The 6701-nt window shown below is 51.9% G+C and overlaps 1 long non-coding RNA gene across 1 annotated transcript in view; it reads left to right on the top strand.

The window, feature by feature from the left end:
* Positions 1-1459: 1459 nt before the first annotated feature.
* LOC311600281 overlaps positions 1460-6701 on the top strand; it is an 18929-nt gene continuing 13687 nt past the window's right edge. The window contains exon 1 of the long non-coding RNA XR_014780195.1: positions 1460-1614. This is a non-coding gene — a long non-coding RNA (uncharacterized lncRNA). The remainder of the gene's footprint in view (positions 1615-6701) is intronic.

Below are 6701 nucleotides of genomic sequence, written 5' to 3'. Positions count from 1 at the left end.
GGGCAGAGCCCACCACTGGGCACTACTGCTCCACTATCTGAGTCTACCTGTGGCGTTGCCCCTCCAGGGCAAGTGTGCCTAGGAGCATGGGTGTACTCGGTTCTGGGTTTGGTGTCTGTGGCTTTAAGAAAAATGTGTCTTCTCTTTCTGCTGCAGTTTCCTGGAGGAAGCTGGCTGGGAACTACCAGCCAAGAGAACTCTGTGCTCGAATGTCAAGCAGGCTCTTGCCTGGGAAGGCAGATGTGTGTGAGGAGGGAGGGACAGACGTAATTAGGGCAGTAGCTTGGGGGGGGGGCACGAGAGGGGGGTACTTACCTCCTTCTTGGGGGAAGATGCCGGGGCCATCTGTCAGCAAGTCCTCTTGACTCCTTCTTGGGCTGGGCACCGTGGGGGGTAGAGTGAAGGCGGCGGGCAGTACAGAGCTCCTTCCAGGTCTAAATGCCCTGACATGAAGACACCTTCTGTTCTCCTTCCCTGGCCCCACCCCCAGCCCCAGGAGCCCAGATCCTGTTAGGAGAGATAAGGTTTTCACTGAAAGCGAGGGAACAATGGCATGGGTGGCTCCAAGTGTGTGGTCTATTATCTCATTAATAAGCATTTATTAAGCCTTCTGGGAACCAGACACTGGGCTGGGCAAAGGGACACAGATGCGGGGCATGAGCTTCTCTCTAAACACAAGGTCAGGGGGGAGGCACACCAGGAAACAGATGCTCAGGGATCGGGTGGTACACAGCAGGCGCCAAGTGCCGGTCTCCCTGCCTGCTGTGGGTTTCCTTATTTAATTGTCTCTAACTCCTAGCAGTGCCAGCTGTTGCCGCTCTGGTCCTTTGTGTGAGGAAACTGAGGCTCCTGACTTGCAGAGGTCCCCGACTTGCAGAGGATCCTGCAGCTTGTACAAGGCTGAGCCAGGACACAGATCCTGGCTAACTAAGGTCTCCTGTGCAAACTCCAGACAGGATGGACCTCAGTCAGGCTGAGGGGGGCGGGGCTTGAGGAAATCACAAATTCAGCGTGCTCCTTGCTTCAAGACTAGGGATCTAGCTCGGCCTGTGCAGGGCAAGTTTGGAGACAGAAGTGGGTCACGTGTGTGGGAACTAGCATATCTTGTCAGAGGAATGTTGGTTGTGTGGGTAACAGCAGGGTGCTGCAGGGGGCAGAGTGAGGCTAAATTGTGGCTGTAAGTATGACGCCTGAAGGGATGCTCAGCAGGTATCCTGTCCAGGTGGAGGGTGGCCATAGTAAGGCTAGGGACCGAAGGCATCTTGAGGGACAGTCACATGAGATAGCTCCCGTTGGAAGAGGAGGGGTATAGAGGGAGCACATGAGAGCTTCCTGAGGCTGGGTGGGAAAAGGTACGTGGAGAAGGTGAACACCAGAGAATGTGGGGGAAGTGGGTGTGGCCCAGTCACGGCGTCCAGGGTTCCAAGCACAGCTCACATGCCTGGGGCCAGAGTGTTGCTAGAGAGTGAACAAGGCAGGCACGGCCAGGGCCCTTTTTGGAATCTGCAGTCCAGGAGCCAAGAGACATGAAACAAGTAACCGCAGGCACTCATGGGTAGTGCGCACAGCCTGGCAGCAAGGGAAGACACAGGCTCTTCAGGGAACTGTGGGCAGGTAGGAAACATGGGATGCCGCCCTGGGCCTGATCTCTGAGGGGATGGCTTCTGGGTGAAGGAGACGCTCTCCGTATCAAGGGACCAGGTAGAGCCCCCGCCTGAAGCAGCAAGAAAGCAAAGCCAAATGCCGATCGCTAGGTCAAGACAACCCCAGACTCCCACAGTGTGGGGAAAGCCAGTAGTTGTGTGTGTGTGTGTGTGTGTGTGTGTGTGTGTGTGTGTGTGTGTGTGTGTGTCCAAGATGTGAGGGTTTTGAATGAGAAGTTCATGGCAGGCTGGAAATATAAAAAGTTCTGTGTTCTAGAAAGATCCCCCCCTGACTATTTTAAGGGGTGTGGAATGAAAATAAGCATGTCCTGGAGAAATGTGTTGAGACTCTGTTATGAAGCAAGGATTGAATGAGGTGGAGTGAAGTGGGGAAGGGAGGGGAGGGGAGGGGAGGGGGTGGAGAGGCCCTGTCTGTAAATCAAGGGCACCGAGAGAACTGCACAAATGATGGAGTTGCTGACTGACTGCGTACTGGGGACAGGGGTTTCCAGTGTTTGGCTGGGGGTAACTGGTCAAACAGACATTAGCAGACTTATCAGTTACTGAGGATGGAGCCCCTCATGTGATTAAGCCATAGTCAGTTTTAACCCTCTCCTGCATCCCTCACAACACACTAACTTTAAAGACAGGAAGACTCATAACCGGCCCTCATTAGATTTTGAAACTCCATGTGAAAGGTGGGAAAGCTTCACAACTGTCCCTTCACAGGCCTTTAAACCCTGTGCGAGGAGGAGGGAGCTACAGGACCACAGGGCTTTGCCGAGCCTCATTATGGGACAGCTTGCTTCCTGGCAAGGTGTGGCAATTTTATAGATTTTTAATTTTTTTTTCTTTAATTCTGTCTTAGAAGGATTGTATTTGTGTATGTATGTGTATGTATTGCTGAGCCTGCTTACATACTCATGAGCGTGTGTGTGTGTGTGTGTGTGTGTGTGTGTGTGTGTGTGTGTGTGGACTCACAGAGGCCAGAAGAGGTTATCAGGATTTCTTGGAGCTGGAGTTACAGGCTTATGTGGGACACCCTGCTTGTCACACGGTGCTGAGAACTGAACTCACTGAACTCTTGTCTCTCATGATTGGGCAGCAAATGCTTGTCATCATCGAGCCATCTCTCCAGCCCCCACTTTTCACTAATTCTTTTTGATCTATATTTTTAGTGAAAAGCATGGAGTCTGAGTTCTAACCCTAACCCTGGCTAGAAACATGATATCCTAAACTGCTCCAAAGATAATGAGAACGGAAAAAATATCATCCCCTCCCTTAAGAGCTAAGCCAATGGGCTTGTCACGAGGACAGGTTAAGAAGGTGGGAGGAATAATTATTCCTTAATGAGACACATTCTTACCGACCCCGGAAGTCCCTCCCTCGACGCAGTTGATTACAGACTTCACTGGTAAGCCCAAATACTTTCTGAGTTAGAACTCAGAAAACAAGTATAGCTTGTTTTTGTTTTTGTTTTTTTTTAGGGAGTTATACTTTTTGTTTTAAGAAGCTATAATGTAAGGAGTACGGCTTTTTCTTTTCCCTTTCTACTTCTGTTTTTTGGATGCCTGCCCAAATCCTTAGCCTGCTCATCATTGCACTCTGAGCAGTTTTGTTTGTTGTTGGTTAGTTTGTCTGAGACAGGCTTTCTCTGTGTAGCCTTGGCTGTCCTGGAACTTGCTCTGTAAATGAGGCTGGCCTTGAACCCAGAGAGGGCTGGGATTTAAAGCGTGCAGCCACTGCCCTTCTACTCTGGGCGTTCTTCCTCTCTCTTTTCTTTCTGAATGCCTATCCCCACACCCCCTCCTTCATAGCTTCTGGAAGATTTGCATTGCCTGCTTGCTTTCTTGATCTCCAACTCAAAAAAGCATGGCGGTCACGCTCTCCCTTTCCCCCAGTGGCTGCTGAGATTTAATTGGCCTGCCCTGCTGCTTGTCTCTCAGATTCCAATACAATGGCCTTTCTGGTGACGCCAGGATGTTTGGTGGGGGCTGTTTACGGGAGCTGAGCTGGCGGAGGGGGAGCAAGTTTGCAGAAACTTAGTTCTAGACTTTCCAGGCATAAGTACCATCCACCCAGGTGGGAGCCTACAGGTTCCAAGTTCCCAGCCTTGGGGATCAGAAGGTGTGTCTGTGTAGATAGAAAGGTCTAGAAATCACTGGCTGAATTAGAACTATAAGCCATGGTAGTGGTGGGGGGAGGGGTGGGTGTAGCGGGGCATGGGAGGGGGAGGGGGGGAGACATACGCAACACTGGAGGAGCTGCAAGCAAAACAGTGGGAGCCGCAGCAGTGGCCTGTGGAGGCAGTGGTGTGGGCAGGCCAGGCCGACTGAAGACACAGAGTGGTCCTGTCCATGGAATGTTCTGGGTTCTTGGCCAGAGGGTGTGTGTATGGGGTGCGGTGGACGAGGATGGCCTCGTAGGAAGGGTACATGAAAATGAGAGGTTATGGCCAGGAAATGAGGCTGATGGAGGGAGATGGGGCCTGGTTGTCTAGTTAATGAGAAGGGGCCGTGCAGGAGGGCTCTGCGTGAGGATGAAGTAAACTGACATGTGTCTGTAAGAACGCCATACTGAAAGCCATTGCTCCATATCCAAACCAACCAACAACAATAAAGTGATAAGAGAGGGGGGGGGGAGGGAGAGGGAGAGAGGAGAGAGGAGAGAGAGGCTGCAGAAGGCTCAGCCAGCATAGGAGGAAGTCAGGTGGAGGTGTCAGAGAGAGGCTGGCTGAGGAGACGGTCCACCTTGCCTTCTTGAGCCCAAGAACAAGACGCTGTAGCACCCCTAAAGGAAAGGGATCAGGCTTTTTAGCAGAACAAGGGTAAGGCAAGGCAGCAACTGCCCTTTGGCTCTCTCAGGCAGGTCGGAACAAGGCTTCTCAGGGATGCAGGAGGCAGGGAGGGAGAGTTGGGGAAGAGCTCTGGCTGGAAGGACAGAGAAGTGCTGTCCACAGGCATCTGGGGGTTCATAAGCCTGGAGGTGGGAATTAAGCACAACTGACAGGAGTCCTGACCTCTGAGCCAGCTAGCTTGGCGGTGGGAAACACTTTGGAGCCTGAATCTGTTATCCATGTCAGCTGGGCTGGTAGCACTTCGACTCTGTCTTATCCTGGGAGGCTGTGGCTTGGCCTCCACGCTGCCGGCTGTGGCCAGTACCTAGGAAGCGTGCTGGCTGCGTGGCTGTGCAAAGAGACAAAGGCATAGATGAGGGTATAAAGGTAAAATACCCCAGCACTGTTGCCTGGGAAAGGGCATCACCCCATCATTTTTAAAAGCAAGGAACACATACCCCACCAAACTTGCATTGCAGGGCCACTCAGCTTCCACTGACGGACAGACAGGTCTCCTGGCCTTTGAGAAGGAGGGTCCATTGGCTTAGACCACAGAGCTGGGCGTGGACAAAGGTCAAACTGGATCCAGATTGAAGTGAGGATGCTAAGGGGAACGGGTGTCCTGAGACAGAGGGTCAACGCTGGGACACAGTGGATGGAGAGAGGAAAAAATCATGGAGGTGCTTGATGCCAAGTCAAGGGGCCAGGCCTGGACCCTGTGGACACGGGGAGGCATGGAAAGTTTGAGAGGAAGGGTTAGCAGTCTGGTATCAGGATCCATACTAGACATGTGAGGTAGGGCTAGAGTCCAGCAATGAAATCTGGGAGAGTTTGTTGGCCAGTTTGCATGTGGAAAGGACAGAGGCTGTCCTGATGGGGCCGCTGGCCTCTCCAAGTCCAAGGCTAAGTTGCCACCATCCTTTGGGAAGGGGCAGGAGATCTGGCAGGCTCACCTCTGCACCCATCAGAGTGATGGGCCGGAACATGTCTGGGGGGGTGTTTGTCTCTGTGATTTGGCTGTCTGTTCACTAACTGATCTGTCTTGGCCGCAGCTGGGGAGCTTGCGAAAGTCCCGGCCTGCAGCTGTCTTGGCTTCTCTGGGCCTGCGATTCCATCTTTCTTTTCTAGGATAGGTCAGTGGTTGCCCCTACCTCTGCTCCAAGGAACCGCTTGTCTTCCTAACACTTGATCTTCAAATGCAAGTCTACTTGGAGCCCAGTGGAAGTTTGTCCTGGCCTCCACCTCCCTAGAGCCTATTACTTCCCACAGCTCCCCAAGGCTCTACTATCACCTCACATTTACAATGGTTCTCTTTTTATTTCTGTTTATAATCAAATGTTCACTTAAAATTGTTTTTTTAATTGTGTAGGTGTATGTGACGAAGTGGACACACACACATGCGTGTGCACACACACACAGACACACACAGACACACACACACACACACACACACACACACACACACACACACACACACACCCTGTGCATGCAGTTGTATAAGGAATCCAGAAGAGGGCCTCAGATCCCCTGGAGCTGGAGTTTGTCAGTGGTTGTGAGCCACCTGGCATGGGTGCTGGGAACTGAACTCAGGGGCTCTGCAAGAGTAGGCAGTGCTCCTAGTGCCTGCGCCGTCTCTCCAGCCCCGAAATGATTTCCTCCCAAGCGTGGTTACATCTATTAAATTAATGATCCTCAGCCTAGTGAGGTTAGCCTCATGTATGAGGTCAGCCAGGTGTCATGAGGCCCTGAACCCAGGCCTTCTCGACAACTGTGTTTTGTGTCGCAGAGATGGCAGGACACCTAGGTCCCAGCTTTGTTCCTGATATCACTCTCTGTGTGACCCTGTCAGACCTACCCAGCCTGATAGGGGACAGGAGACTGCATGATCATGACAGCTCCTTAGTTTAGCTTCTGAAAGACTGAATAGATCCTTATGCAGCAAGCACCCCGGGCCCTTCTTGGGTAGTTAACTTCCTAGGAGTCTGTAAATGTGTGTGTGTGTGTGTGTGTGTGTGTGTGTGTGTGTGTGTGTGTGTGTGTGTAGGAACTGTGGTTGGTTTCACCAGATGAAGGGCTGGTCCATGGGTCAGGGTATTGTCCAGTCAACATACACAGTCAGGTAGACAGCACCCAGGAGGACAAAAGAGCCAATGGCATTGCTGGCTGATCTGTGCCTTGAAGATTGACAGCCCCTTCATATTTTCTCTCTTCCATGGCTCTTT

Source organism: Acomys minous (assembly GCF_964271855.1).
Source record: "Acomys minous genome assembly, chromosome: 6".
Taxonomy (NCBI): domain Eukaryota; kingdom Metazoa; phylum Chordata; class Mammalia; order Rodentia; family Muridae; genus Acomys; species Acomys minous.
The sequence above is the reverse complement of the archived record's forward strand: the minus strand, read 5'-3'. Positions and strand labels throughout refer to the sequence as shown.